This window comes from Hyla sarda, chromosome 8 (assembly GCF_029499605.1).
Source record: "Hyla sarda isolate aHylSar1 chromosome 8, aHylSar1.hap1, whole genome shotgun sequence".
In the NCBI taxonomy this organism is placed as follows: domain Eukaryota; kingdom Metazoa; phylum Chordata; class Amphibia; order Anura; family Hylidae; genus Hyla; species Hyla sarda.
Genome location: NC_079196.1, coordinates 159,296,118 through 159,312,485, shown reverse-complemented (window position 1 = coordinate 159,312,485; position 16,368 = coordinate 159,296,118). Strand labels below are relative to the sequence as shown.

General features: G+C 44.2%; 1 protein-coding gene across 4 annotated transcripts in view; it reads left to right on the top strand.

Moving 5' to 3' along the window:
• The window catches only part of LOC130283814 (myosin-11), a 138,414-nt gene that overhangs the window by 24,104 nt on the left and 97,942 nt on the right, over nt 1-16,368 (top strand). Inside the window, exon 1 of one of the 4 annotated variants that reach the window (XM_056533327.1) lies at nt 9,996-10,031. The exons of the other annotated variants lie outside the window; for them this stretch is intronic. The gene's annotated coding sequence lies outside the window, so the exon portion shown is untranslated. Of the gene's footprint in view, nt 1-9,995; nt 10,032-16,368 lie in introns of those variants that run through there. 4 annotated transcript variants of the gene reach the window in all.

Sequence of the window (16,368 nt, the reverse complement as noted above, 5' to 3'; positions counted from 1 at the left end):
AAAAAATGAAAATTTAGCATTTTTCTAACTCTGAAGCTCTCTGCTTGTAAGGAAAATGGATATTCAAAATATTTTTTTTGGTTCACATATACAATAGGTCTTCTTTATGTTTGCATCATCAAATTTATGAGTTTTTACTTTTGGAAGACACCAGAGGGCTTCAAAGTTCAGCAGCAATTTTCCAATTTTTCACAAAATTTTCAAACTCGATATTTTTCAGGGACCAGTTCAGTTTTGAAGTGGATTTGAAGGGTCTTCATATTAGAAATACCCCACAAATGACCCCATTATAAAAACTACACCCCCAAAGTATTCAAAATGACATTCAGTCAGTGTTTTAACCCTTTAGGTGTTTCACAGGAATAGCAGCAAAGTGAAGGAGAAAATTCAAAATCTTCATTTTTTACACTCGCATGTTCTTGTAGACCCAATTTTTTAATTTTTGCAAGTGGTAAAAGGAGAAAATGTTTACTTGTATTTGTAGCCCAATTTCTCTTGAGTAAGCACATACGTCATATGTCTATGTAAAGTGTTCGGCGGGCACAGTAGAGGGCTCAGAAGGGAAGGAGCGACAAGGGGATTTTGTAGAGAACATTTTTCTGAAATGGTTTTTGGGTGGGCATGTCACCTTTAGCAAAAAAAAAAACACATGGCATACCATTTTGGAAACTAGACCCCTCTGGGAATGTAACATGGGATAAAGTGAGCCTTAATACCCCACAGGGGTTTCACAACTTTTGCATATGTAAGAAAAACTTTTTTTTTACCTAAAATGCTTGGTTTCCCAAAAATTTCACATTTTTACAAAGGGTTAAAGCAGAAAATACCCCACAAAATTTGAAGCCCAATTTCTCCCGATTCAGAAAACACCCCATATGGGGGTGAAAAGTGCTCTGCTGGCGCACTACAGGTCTCAGAAGAGGAGTAGTCACATTTGGCTTTTTGGAAGCAAATTTTGTTCTGGGGGCATGCCGCATTTAGGAAGCCCCTATGGTGCCAGGACAGCAAAAAAAGCTCCACATGGCATTACATTTTGGAAACTAGACCCCTCGGGGAACGTAACAGTGTTACAGTGAGTACTTACACCTCACAGGTTTTTTGAACAGTGGGCCGTAAAAGTGAGAAATTAGATTTTTTTTTGCACTATATTGATAGTGTTACCCCAAATGTTTCATTTTCACATTGGGTAATAGGGAAAAAGGCCCCCAAAATTTGTAGGACAATTTTGTCTGAGAAAAAAAATACCCCATATGTGGATGTAAATTGCTCTGTGGATGCACTGCAATGCTCAGAATAGAAGGAGTGAAAATTTTGTTGAAATTGAAGTCGGGGGTCATGTGCATTTATAAAGCCCCCATTGTGCAAAAACAGCAAAAAAAAAAAACACATGTGACACCATTTTAGAAACTACACCCTTCAATGAACGTAACAAGGGGTACAGTGGGAAATAACACCTCACAGGTTTTTTGAAAAGTGGGCCATAAATTGAAAAATTTTATTTTTTAACACTAAAGTGCTGGGGTTACCCAATTTTTTACATTTTCACAAGGGGTAATGTGAGGAATTGGGTTACATATTTTGGAGGGCTTTTTCCCCTGACTATAAAAATACATCCACATATGGGGTAACATGCTGGGCTGGCGCACAACAAGGCTCAGAAGTCATAGAGGTCAGTTTGTATTTGTGGCCTATGGCATATCAGTAGCTGACGGTTACATACATTCCGAGGAAAATACAAAAATGAAACACCCACATGTGACACCATTACAGAAAGTACCCACCCTGAGGAATGGGTATAGGGGTAAAGAGGACATTTTTAATGCACAGGTGTTTCCTAAATTTATTTTCCAGGAATGGATGAAGGGTAGCTTTTGAAAATTGCAATTTTCAACCTATGCTCTGCTTCATCTTTCTGGGAACAACTAACATGTGACTCCGGATTGTCTCCTGGAAATACGACAGAGCTCAGCGTGAACTCTTCGCATTTGAGGCGGATGTTTGTTTAACAGTTACATACATTCAGAGGAAAGGAAACACCCACATGTGAGCCTATTACAAACAGTACACCCCCTAGGGAAGGTGTATAGGGGTGAAGTGGAGATTTGGAACAGACGGGTGTTCCCTAAATTTATTTTCCAGGAATGGATAAAGTGTACTATGGGGGGGAAGAAAATTGTAATTTTAGTACTGATATGCCAATTATTTTCCCAGAATGATGACCCAGAGTACAGCCAAAAGTAAAAATGATGCCCGCCCCAAACCCTATACTCTGAATCATCATTCTGGTAAGGGGATATGTGGGGCCGTCCCTATTCTGTTACCTCAAATGTGCAACCCGTTAAGGTGGGGAGAGAGCGTTGCGCATTTGAGGCAACGGCAAACCTCCAATGCTGTTGACTCTGTGTCCCATGACCCATTTTTTAGGGGAAAAAAAAAAAAGATATTGGGGGTATTGGGAAAGAGGTTTTTGGGTTTGATTTTTTTTTTTGGGGGGGGGGGGGGGTTTGGTTTAAAATTTGGAAGACAATGTACCCTGAACTGGTGGTCCAGCACTGCAGTGAAGGCAGCTTTATTCATTGAGAAGCACACGATAAAACACACTAGTTATCGTGTGCTTCTCACTTAATAAAGCTGCCTTCACTGCAGTGCTGGACCTCCTTTCTTCCTTTCATTATCCGGGGTGCCTTGCCGGGCACCGGTCCGTGCATAGCACGATACGGGAGGCGAGCTGGACTCTTTACCATTTACCCTGAACTGGTACATTGGAGCCGAATTCTGGGGAATGAAATTTAGGGCAAAGGATGGAAAATTTAGTACTCCATGGAAGTGTGATACTCCCTGAAGCAGCCTATGCAGAGGCCTGGATGATCGGGGCAAGTGTCACACTGAATGATGGTGTCCCTCCGTCTCCCCTTCCTGTGACACACTCTGCATCTTTTCTGGGTTCGTCCCGACCTTCCAGTGTTGGGGATCACACCTGGAAAGTGTTGGCCGGGGACGATCCGGGGACCTAAAGTTCCAGAGGTACTCTGACCCGCTCTTTGGCGGTCACCATAGATGAGGGCATTTAGAACTACCTCTTGAAACTCCAGGAATGTCCCTGTGTTGCCTGCGTACTTGTACAGTATAAAAGAGTTGTGCATGGCAACCTGTACCATGTAGACCGCAACCTTTTTATACCATACACGTGTTTTCCACATGGCATTATATGGCTTGAAGACTTGATCAGAAAGATCAACTCCCCCCATATATACCGATTGTAGTCCAGAATACAATCGGGCTTGAGGACCGGTCCCGCGGTACCTCGCACAGGGACAGGGGTGCTGCCGTTCCCATGAATAGTGGTGAGCATAAGGACATCCTTCTTGTCTTTATACCGGTCCAACAACAGGTTCTCATGGGAAAAGGCATGGGACTCACCCGGGGGATAGGAGCATGTAGGGAATGATGGGGCGGAAGGCCTCTTTGATTCTTCCGGACTGTCCCACAAGCGACCGTGGATCTGGCGGCGAGGGATGTGAAGAGAGGGATACTAGTATAAAAGTTATCCATGTAAAGGTGGTAAACTTTATCTAGCAATGGGTGCAAAAGGCCCCAAACAATTTTCCCGCTAACACCCAGAGTGGGGGGACATTCTGGGGGTTCAAAACGGGAATCTCATCCCTCATACACTATAAACTTGCAAGTGTACCCGGAGGTACTCTCGCAAAGTTTAAACATCTTCACACCATACCGTGTCCGCTTAGTGGGGATGTATTGCCGGAAGCTGAGTCTCTCCTTAAAGCTGATGAGAGATTCATCAATAGCGAAATCCCGCCCCGGGACATAGGCCTCCCAAAATCTGGCCCCGAAGTGATTGATGACCGGCTGATTTTATACAGGCGGTCATACGCGGGATCAGTTCGGGGGGGGGGGGGGGGGGACATGCCGCATTATCAGCATAATGCAAACATCTCCGAACGGCCTCGAACCGGGGATGTGTCATGGCCATACTGTAGAGGGGTGTCTGGTAAAAGACATCCCCAATCCAATATTGCCTGACACTGGGTTTTTTAACTATACCCATATGCAGCGCAAGGCCCCAAAAGGTCCTCATTTCGGCTGCATCGACTGGAGTCCAGCCGCCGGGTGTAGCTAAAAATGAGCCCGGGTTAGTGGCGACGTACTGTTGGGCATACAGATTCGTCTGTGTAACCATCAAATAAACAAAGTCGTCACTGAAAAAATTACCAAAAAAGTAAATTTTAGTGAACCCGACAATGTTAATTTTGATTCCTGAGTCGCCAACAAACTCAGGAATCACGGGCTCGTGGTCCGCTGGCTAAGTCCAGACAAGTTCTCCGTTACGAGGTACCAGTGAACTTGGCTGGGGGGCTTCACTAGTATGAGCGCCAGGGGGACTCATACTAGCATGGGACACAGGGTCAAGGACAGAGGAGGATTGCGGCGCCGCGCGGCGGCGTCTCCGCCGCCTTGGTGGCTCATCATCAGAACTAGATGATGAGGAGGACAAGGAAATAGGGAAGGTGGGGTCTTCCTCGTCCTCTGAGACGCTTTCAGAGTCGGAGGCAATTATGGCATATGCCTCTTCCGCCGAAAACGCTCTGCGGGCCATTTCCCTACCCTAATGGGGATACGAGTGTGTGTGTGTGTGGGGGGGGGGAAACTTTATTTGTGTATGTGCTGTGTGTGGTGTGGTGCGAGACTACCTCCCTAACCCGCCCTAACCCTCCCTAACCTAACTAAACTAACCCACCCTAACCGAAAAAAAATATAAAATAAAAAGGGGACTTTTTATTTTTATTTTTTTTTTTAAAGGGGGACTTTTAGTGCAAAAAAAGCCCTGCACCAAAAAAAAAAAAGTGTTTATCTAATCAGTGGTGTGCGCACTGATTAGCGCTTGTGGCGGCAGGGGGCGCAGAAGTCAGTAGGGGTCCGGACACTCAGCCCAGAACAGTGGCTGGTGGCTTGTACACAGACCCCCACACAAAAAACCCGAAAAATAAAATAAAAAAAATGCTTAACCCCTAAAAAATGCACCCACCTGAACCCAAAAAACCCCGCTGATCAGTGATAAATCACTGACAGCGGTGGGACAGGCTGCACACACAGGTACACGCCAGTACACGCCTGCAACTGGTCGCATGGATCGCCTATGGGTGCAAAAAAAAAACGCGTTAACCGAAAAAGTGCCTGTACCACAAAAACAAAATGCTAATCAGTGATAAATCACTGACAGTGGTGAGGCACGCCGCACACACAGGTACGGTCCGGCCACACAGTACATGCCTGATACTGGTGGCATGGACCGCCTATGGGTGCAAAAAAACGCAATAAAACACGAAATAAAGCGCCGGCACCACAAAAAAAACGCTGATCAGTACTATGGGACTGATCAGCGGCGGGTGGGCTTTAACAAACTCTTTTATAACTAAGAGGGTCCACACACACGCTTAGGAAAGAAAAAAAAAAAAGAAAAAGATCTGCGCTAAAAAAAAGGCTTGCGGCAGACCGCAGCGACCCAGCAGGGCCGGGGTCACACAGCTAAAGGTGCTATGGACCCACGGACACCCACTGAGGTAAGCTTAAAAAAAATATATACTTTTTTTTTTTAACCCTAACCTGTCCCTACCTAAATCTAAAGCTAACCCTGGGGGATTTCTGTGCCAAGGGGCCACAGAAAGGGGGCAAGGGGCACTTTTTTCACACTGAGGGGATGGTGGCAGCATGGGGCTCCGTCCTGCTCGCCAGATCTGAGTGGAATGGCGGGCAGAACGGAGCAACATGCTCCTAGCCCCCACAATCCCCTCCCATTACTCTGTGATTGGTGTGGTCATTTTGGCCACCCAATCACAACTGTACTGAGGGGGGTGGCAACAATGCCAGCCCCCAGTACAGCACGGATGATGATTGGTGGTGTATATTACACCACCATTCATTATCTTTATCCGGGTCACAGGGTCACACGTGACCCTGATGACCCGGAACTGCTGCAGAACGCTGGTTAATACTTAACGGCGTCCTGCAGTGATCGCCGGTATAGGAGGTCCTCCGAACCTCCTCCGGCACACTGCCGGGATGTCTACTGAATGAAATCAGCAGACATCCGGCTCCGATCCCCGCCCGGCGAGCGGCGGGGAACGGAATTGTAGCACATAGCTGATCTGAATTGATCAGCGATCGTGGACATGGGGGGTCATCATGACCCCCCTGGGCGATATGCCACGATGCCTGCTGAACGATTTTGTTTTCTTTTTAATTTCTCCACACAAATAGTATTTTTTTGGTTGCGCCATACAATTTATGGTAAAATGAGTGATGTTGTTACACAGGACAACTGGTCACGCAAAAAACAAGCCCTCATGCTAGTCTGTGGATGAAAATATAAAAGAATTACGATTTTTAGAAGGCGAGGAGGAAAAAACAAAAATGCAAAAATAAAATTGGCCTGGTCCTTAAGGTCAAAATGGGCTTAGTCCTTAACCCCTTAAGGACCCAGCCAATATTCACTGTAGGACCCGGACATTTTTTGCACATCTGACCACTATCACTTTAAGCATTAATAACTCTGGGATGCTTTTACCTTTCATTCTGATTCCGAGACAGTTTTTTCGTGACATGTTCTACTTTATGTTAGTGGTAAAATTTTGTCGATACTTGCATAATTTCTTGGTGAAAAATTCCAAAATTTGATAAAAAAATAGAAAATTTTGCATTTTTTTAAAAACTTTGAAGCTCTTTGCTTATAAGGAAAATGAATATTCCAAATAAATTATATATTGATTCACATATACAAAATGTCTAGTTTATGTTTGCATCATAAAGTTGACATGTTTTTACTTTTGGAAAACATCCAGGGATTTATTCTGACTGCCATATTTGGAGTCGGGAAGGAATTTTTACCTCTAGTATGAGGGTTTTTTGCCTTCCTCTGGATCAACTCAGTAGGGACTCAGTAGGGATATAGGTTGAACTTGATGGACTCTGGTCTTTTTTCAACCTCATGAACTATGTTACTATGTTACATCAGAGGGCGTCAAAGCAGCAATTTTCCAATTTTTCACAACAGTCAAAATTTTTTCAGGGACCAGTTCTCTTTTGAAGTAGATTTGAAGGGCCTTCATATTAGAAATATCCCACAAATGACCCCATTATAAAAACTGCACCCCTCAAAGTATTCAAAATGACATTCAAAAGGTTTGTTAACCCTTTAGGTGTTTCACAGGAATAGCAGCAAATTGAAGGAGAAAATTCAAAATCTTCATTTTTTACACTGTAATGTTCTTGTTGACCCAGTTATTGAATTTTTACAAGGGGTAAAAGGAGAGAAATCTTCCTAAAATGTGTAACTCAATTTCTCTCGAGTAAGAAAATACCTCATATGTGTATGTCAAGTGTTCGGCGGGCGCAGTAGAGGGCTCAGAAGGGAAGGAGCGACAATGGGATTTAGGAGAGTGAGTTTTTCTGAAATGGTTTTTGGGGGGCATGTCACATTTAAGAAGCCCCTATGGTGCCAGAACAGCAAAAAAAAAACCCCACATGGCATACTATTTTGGAAACGACACCCCTCAAGGCACGTAACAAGGGGTTCAGTGAGCCTTAACACCCCACAGGTGTTTGATGATTTTTCGTAAAATTTGGATGTGTAAATTTTTTTTTCTCACTAAAATGCTTTTTTACGAGGGATAATAGGACAAAATGCCCCCCAAAATTTGTAACCTTATCTCCTTTGAGTGTGGAAATACCCCATGTGTGGACGTCAAGTGCTCTGCTGGAGCACTACAATGCTCAGAAGAGAAGGAGCACCATTGGGCTTTTGGGAAGAAACATTTTTGGAATAGAAGTCGGGGCCATGTGCGTTTACAAAGCTCCCCGTGCTGCCAGAACAGTGGACCCCCCCCCCACATGTGACCCTATTTTGGAAACTACACCCCTCACAGAATTTAATAAGGGGTGCAGTGAGTATTTACACCCCACTGGTGTTTGACAGATCTTTGGAACAGTGGGATGTGCAAATGAAAAATTACATTTTTCATTTTCACGGACCACTGTTCCAAAAATCTGTCAGACACCTGTGGGGTATAAATGCTCACTGTACCCCTTATTACATTACGTGAGGGGTGTAGTTTCCAAAATGGGGTCACATGTGGGGGAGTCCATTGTTCTGGCACTATGGGGGCTTTGTAAACACACGTGGCCTTCAATTCTGGACAAATTTTCACTTCAAAAGCCTAATGGCGCTCCTTCTCCTCTGAGCTTTGTAGTTCGCCGCAGAGCACTTTACATCCACATATGGGGTATGTTCTTACTCAGAAGAAAATGGGGTTACAAATTTTCAGGGCTTTTTTCCTATTTTCCCTTGTGAAAATGAAAAATTTAGGGTAACACCAGCATTTTAGGGAAAATTTCTTTTTTCATTTTTCCAACCATTTGAAGAATTTTCATTAAACACCTGTGGGGTTTTAAGGCTCACTCACTATACCCCTTGTTACGTTCCGTGAGGTGTGTAGTTTCCAAAATGGAGTCACATGTGGGTATTTCTGTTTTTGCGTTTATGTCAGAACCGCTGTAAAATCAGCCACCCCTGTGCAAATCACCAATTTAGGCCTCAAATGTACATAGTGCACTCTCACTCCTGAGCCTTGTTGTGCTCCCGCAGAGCATTTTACGGCCACATATCGGGTATTTCCGTACTCAGGAGAAATTGCGTTACAAATTTTGGGGGTCTTTTTTCCTTTTAACGCTTGTGAAAATAAAAAGTATGGGGCAACACCAGCATGTTAGTGTAAAATGTTTTATTTTTTTACACTAACAAGCTGGTGTAGCCCCCAACTTTTCCTTTTCATAAGGGGTAAAAGGAGAAAAAGCCCCCCAAAATTTGTAGTGCAATTTCTCCTGAGTACGGAAATACCCCATATGTGGCCCTAAACTGTTTCCTTGATATACGTCAGGGCTCCGAAGTGAGAGAGCTCCATGCGCATTTGAGGACTAAATTAGGGATTGCATAAGGGTGGACATAGGGGTATTCTACGCCAGTGATTCCAAAACAGGGTGCCTCCAGCTGTTGCTAAATTCCCAGCATGCCTGGACAGTCAGTGGCTGTCTGGAAATGCTGGGAGTTGTTGTTTTGCAACAGCTGGAAGCTCCGTTTTGGAAACACTGCCATACAATACGTTTTTCATTTTTATTGGGGGGGGGGACGGGACAGTGTAAGGGGGTGTATATGTAGTGTTTTACCCTTTATTATGTGTTAGTGTAGTGTAGTGTTTTTAGGGTACATTCGCACTGACGGGTTACGGTGAATTTCCCGCTAGGAGTTTGCGCTGTGGCGAAAAATTTGCTGCAGCCCAAACTTGAAGCAGGAAACTTACTGTAAACCTGCCTATGTGAATGTACCCTGTACGTTCACATGGGGGGGGGGGGGGGGGGAACACCTACAGCTGTTTCAAAACCACAACTCCCAGCATATACTGACAGACCGTGCATGCTGGGAGTTGCATTTTTGCAGCAGCTGGAGGCACACTGGTTGGTAAACCGACAGTTAGGTTCTGTTACCTAACTCAGTATTTTCAAACCAGTGTGCCTCCAGCTGTTACAAAACTACAACTCCCAGCATGTACTGATCACCGAAAGGCATGCTGGGAGATGTAGTTATGCAACAGCTGGAGGTACACAACTACAACTCCCAGCATGCCGAGACAGCTGATTGCTGTTTGGGCATGCTGGGATTTGCAGTTTTGCAACATCTGGAGGGCTACAGTTTTTGAGAACACTGCAAAGTGATCTCCAAACTGTGGCCCTCCAGATGTTGCAAAACTACAAATCCCAGCATGCCCAGACAGCAAACAGCTGTTTGGGCATGCTAGGAGTTGTAGTTTTGCAAGATCTGGAGGGATACAGTTTAGAGACCACTATATAGTGGTCTCAAACTGTACCCTACAGATGTTGCTAGGCAACTCACCGGCTTCCGTAGGATCCAGCTGCACGACATCATCGCCCGCCGATCTCAGTCGCCCGCTGCCTCCGGATGGGTAAGTGGATCTTCGGCGCCCAGTCCCCTTTGGTTCCCCATTTTTTCCCGCCTATTGTGGGTGGGCAGGACGGGGAAAATGAAAGTGACCCCCCCGCCCCCGATCTGCTATTGGTCGTTGCTTCTGGCGACCACCCCTGCCACCTCACTCCTATCCCTTCAGGGGGATCGTAGGTGTCTTAGACAATCCCGATCCCCCTTATATTCCGGGTCACCATAGACCCGGAATGACCCGGAATCGCGCAAATCGCAAGTGTGAATTCACTTGCGATTTGCCGCGATCGCCGACATGGGGGGGGGGGGGTCTGATGACCCCACTGGGCGTTTGCACGGGGTGCCTGTTGAATGATTTCAGCAGGCATCCCGGTCCGATCCCTGCCCGGCGTGCGGCGGGGGCCGGAATTCTCCATGACGTACGTGTACGTCATGGGTCCTTAAGTACCAGGGTGTCATGACGTACGCGTACGTTAAGGGTCCTTAATGGGTTAAAGCTTGTTTAAGGTTTGCTGCACAACATTTAATAAAAGCCAGTGAAATACTGGGAGAATATAGTGAGGTCAGATGAGAGCAAAATGGAACTCTTTGTGTGCCATAATACACACTATTGGCGAGATTTATCAAAACCTGTGTAGAGGAAAAGTGGATTACCCTGTACATTCACATGGGGGGGGGGGGGGGGCGCCCCAAACCTTCAGCTGTGGCAAAATGACAACTCCCAGAAGGCACTGACGGACCGTACATGCTGGGAGTTGTAGTTTTACAACAGCTGTAGGCACACTGGTGGGGAACCACTGAGTTAGAAAACAGACTCTAGCTCAGTGATTCCAACCCATGTGCCTCCAGCTGTTGCAAGACTACAACTCCCAGCATGTGCAGTCTGTCAATGCACTCTGGGAGTTGTAGTTTTGAAACAGCTGGAGGCACACGGGTTGGAATCACTGAGTTAGGAAACAGACTCTAGCTCAGTGTTTCCCAACCAGTGTGCCTACAGCTGTTGCAAAACTACAATTCCCAGCACGGCCAGACAGTCAGGGATGCTGGGTGTGTACTTCTGCAATATCTGGCCATTCAGATGTTGCAGAACTACAACTCCCAGCATGCCTGGACAGTCTGGGCATGCTAGGAGTTGTAGTTATGCAACAACTGGGGAAGAACAGTGGCCTCCAAACTGTAGCCCTCCAGATGGTGCAAAACTACAACTCTAAGCATGCCCAGACTGTCCAGGCATGCTGGGAGTTGTAGTTCTGCAACATCTGAAGGGCCAGATATTGCAGAACTACACGCCCAGCATCCCTGACTGTCTGGGCATGCTGGGAGTTGTAGTTTTGCAACATCTGGAGGGCTACAGTTTGGAGACCACCAAATAGTGGTCTCCAAACTGTGCCACTTCAGATGTTGCAAAACTACAACTCCCAGCATACCCAGACAGTCAGTGCATGCTGAAAGTTGTAGTTTTGCAACATCTGGAGGACCACAGTTTAGAGACCACTACACAGTGGTCTCCAAACTGGGACCCTCCAGATGTTGCAAAACTACAACTCCCAGCATGCCCAGACAGCCTTTGGCATGAGAGAGGCTAAAAAATAAGGGTTGAGTAGTCTGCAGTGAGACATAGAGGTGAGTTGCTGTCCAAAATGAGACATAGGGGCCAGGGGCGTAGCTAGAAACCACGGGCCCCTGGTGCAAAAAATTGCCCTGGGCCCCCCTACCACCTGACGACCCTCTTCCCCAATCCCAGACGACCCCTTACTCAGCTGCACAAAGATATCAGTGACTACAGCACTGATGGGACACATATAGTTGTGTATTCTCCTGACTGTGTCCCATCAGTGCTGTAATCACTGATATCTTTGTCCCTTTGGCCCTGCCTGTTAGTCACTTATATAGTTGTGCATTCTCCTGACTAAGTGACTAACAGGCAGGGCCAGGCAGACAAAACAGGCATTGAAGAATAATACGCCCATTTTCTGGTGGGGGTCCAACTGCTGGGACCCCCACCAATCAGCTGTTGTAAAGCTATAACTCCCATCATGTCTAGAGAGCCTCAGGCATTATAGGAGTTGTAGTTTTTCAACAGCTGGAGAGCCATAGATTAGGGTACAGCATCACCCATCATCCCTGCAGAACTTACAAGTGACTCCAGCTCTGATGGGACAGTCAGGAGAAAACACAATGATATCACTGACCTGAGTGACGTCTTCTCTGTTGTCTTTTCTTTCCTTCTCCATCTGGTCCAGACGTCAGGACGTCTTCCAGCTCCATCTTCTCTGCAGAGTCTGACACCCGGACATCATAGGTTCTCACTTTGTCAGTAGATCCTCATCCTCTGTATGAAGACAGTAATCATTATTATTCTGCTAAATACTGTACCCCCTGAATATAATCCTGCCACACACTGTATCCCCTGAATATAATACTGCCACACACTGTATCCCCTGAATATAATACTGCCATCCACTGTACACCCTGAATATAATACTGCCATCCACTGTACACCCTGAATATAATACTGCCATCTACTGTACACCCTGAATATAATACTGCCACCCACTGTATCCCCTGAATATAAAATTACCATCCACCGTACCCCCTTAATATAATACTGCCATATACTGTACCCCTGAATATAATACTGCCATCTACTGTACCCCTAAATATAATACTGCCATCTACTGTACCCCCTGAATATAATACTGCCTCCTTCTGTACCCCTGAATATAATATTGCCACCCACTGTATCCCCTGAATATAAAATTACCATCCACTGTACCCCTTGAATATAATACTGCCACCCACTGCACCCCTGAATATAATACTGCCACCTACTGTACCCCAAATATAATACTGCCCCCTACCATCCCCCCTGAATATAATTCTGCCACACACTGAGCCCCTGAATATAATCCTGCCACACACTGTGCCCCTGAATATAATACTGCCACACACTGTGCCCCTGAATATAATCCTGCCACACACTGTACCCCTGAATATAATCCTGCCACACACTGTACCCCTGAATATAATACTGCCCCACATCGTGCCCCTGAATATAATACTGCCACACACTGTGCCCCTGAATATAATACTGCCACACACTGTGCCCCTGAGTATAATACTGCCACACACTGTGCCCCTGAATATAAACCCTCAAAAATAACCATGCTATACACTGTACCCTCCCACACATCATACATACATACATATATCTTGCTTACACACATCTATCTTTCATACACACACATCATTCATACACACACATCATTCATACACACATCATATATACAGTACAATTCATGCCACCTCTGAACACCCCCAACACATGCATAATACATACATACACACACATCTTACATACACATACATCATACATACACACGCCGCCTGCAGATCCCTCTGCATAATTCATCTCCACACATCATACATACATCCTTCTAGCTTACACACATCTCCACACATCATACATATACATCTTGCTTACACACATCTATCATTTATACACACACATCATTCATACATCATGCATACAGTACATACACATACATAATTTATACACACGCTGCCTCTGGACCCCCCACACATACATAATACATACATACGCCTCCAGATGTACCTACTTTGTGTAAAATTTGTAGTGTAGATTTCTGTAACCTCTTATGTGGAATTTGGATTCACCTTGAAGCATAACTAACATGTTAAATTTTCTCTATGAGTCTGGAAAATATTGTTAATACCAAATGCATTATCCTGGTACCCATTCTGTTGCTACTGAAGTACTGAAGAGTTTGCGGCAGTAGATTTGTTCGTGCCTAACCCAGTATGGGTCACATGACTCAGTACTTGTATTGCTTGTCATGATCATATACTGAGGCTAACTTATGTGCAATGGTTTACATTCTCTCTGCTGCTTGGTAGGATAAAATTTATGTGTATGAGAGGTAGAGCCTAAACTCTTTACCACACAGGCTTCCATTGAAGCTGCTAGAATACCTTAATGTAGTAGTCCCTTTCAGGGATTAGTCAGCCCTCTCACTAAACTATTTAGTCCTGGTTTAGCCAGGGAATAAGTAAGAGGTATAGTGAGTTTGTCTCTGCCAGAATGCCTACTGAGCTGATAGTTTTGCCTGGATCTGCCTGTGCAAAGTAAAGCCTATGTCTAGCGAGCTTGGGTCATTCATAATAGAATCCTCATGGCATTGAGTGAAATATTACTACACCCTCAAGCTGTTATCAGTCCATGCTGAAGGTACATCTCTAAATTCCATAATCCGCCTTCAAGAAGGAGACAATTTAATCAAATGTGAAGGGATAAGGTGTACAAGGGCTCTTCTACAACTACTGTTCTTTTAGTGAGTCTCTGGTGAGATGACCGTATTGGCCATACAGTAATGACAGTATGGATACCACATGGTTTGATCAAACTTTTCTTTTTGCTATTTCCAGACCTATAGGAATATTTTATTAGGAATTGAAAAACCCTTTGACATTAGACATACTAACTTTAATAAATGGTTCAACGTTTGAGCTATTGTTGTTTCCCTTTGGATAGCAACAGTGTTCTTCTCGCTACTCTATATGTTCTCAGATGTTTTATAGCTACCAATCAGGTCTTAGCTGTATTTTCTAAGGCCTTCTAAGAAATAAGAGAAGAATTCTTATTGATTGCTATGGCTAGCTATATCACATCATTATGGTTTAATGTGACAATATCAGACTGTATAAAGACATACCTCATTGAAAAGGAGAATAATAACACCCAGTTCTTAATTTAATCACTCCTCCATGGGGTGGGGCCAGATTTTGGCTGTTTGTCAGATGTACTCTCGTGGGTACTTCCTTTCCCCTGCTTCTATGGCACAGCCCCATGACATCACCTACTCTCCTCTGTTATGCCAATAACATAGAGCTAAAGAAAGTACATTAAACAGAATTAGCACTGTGTTTGGGGATGATTTACAGTACAGCACTATAGATGGCATATTGAAGAAGGGGATTATTGATGTCCTGGCTTTGCAAGGCGCTGTGTTAGCAGAAAGGAAAACAGCATCAGCATCACAGCAAGGCAGAATTTACATCACAAAAGCAGCCCTTGCCTAAGCAGTGGCCTAATACTGATAAGAATGATGACTAAACTGAGGAGAAGGGATAACATCCAAGAGCCAGCACAATGGTTTACAATAATATCGTAGACTAGGAAATCGGTAAAACAAAATCTAGTTTGGGTAAGGGGGTGGGTTTCAAAAAGAAGTGGTCTTTTGGAGAGGTTTCGATGAACTGTATGTTAGGAATCACATAGGCTATTAAATGGAGGGAGGTGTTCGAAATGACAATGATGACCATCAAAGGAAATCAAATAGCCCATGAAAATATTACAAATATGCAATAATAAAACATCTGGAAAGATGAAGATACTCTCTTACCCTTCTTTAAAAAGTAAATGAAATGACTTTACATATGTAAACAGGACATCTAGTCCTTTTCAATATCATTTAAAGTTGATGTAACATCTTACAACTACTATGTCCTGCCAAAGTAAAAAAACAGACAAAATCCTGTGTACGAAACAAGAGATTGCAACAATATGCCGACTTGAAAGAAGTGCTTAAGGTAACAGGGGATTTACTTGTTTATACTTAGGGATGCAACTACTTCTGAGGGATGTTAAGCATTAAAGGCTTTAAAAGGAGGAGATCCTTATTTATGGCATTATGGCTGACATTTTTCAAGTATAGTGTCCAGTACGCTTTTTCTCCCACCTTTTATTTGCTCCCACCTTTCATTTGCTTCATTCGTGCACTGTTATTAATATGGCGCAGCGACATTGTTACATATCGCGCACAACTACTTTGGTGGGAATATTGAACTTTAAACCACCTTATTCCCGGCATGCGCAGCAATCCCCTCACGTCATTTTCTCTTCATTAAATTAGTGTCTGCTTGTTTTCATCTACTTTCTTCAAAGTCTGTGTATTAATTAAGCAGAACGAAAGTGAATGGCACAGTCTGGGGCACAGAGGGCAGAGCCGCCTCCTTCATCTTCCGCTGCCAACCTTCATACTGCTAGTATGGAGGTGGACTCGTTCGCTGAGGAGAATGTTGATGACAAAGTTAATGATGATGACATTACAAATACATCTCTAATGCAGACTCGAGGTACTAAGAATCGAAATTTCTCAGAAAGGGAAATGGAAATTATAATAGATATGGTAAAAAGTTCTCAAATTTTTTTTCTTTAAAAGGCTATTTTACCTTTATTTTACTTTTACTTTATTGTAACATTTGATTTTCCGAATTTTAGGTTACAAATAACCTTTGCATGTTCCAGTCATTTATGTGTAATG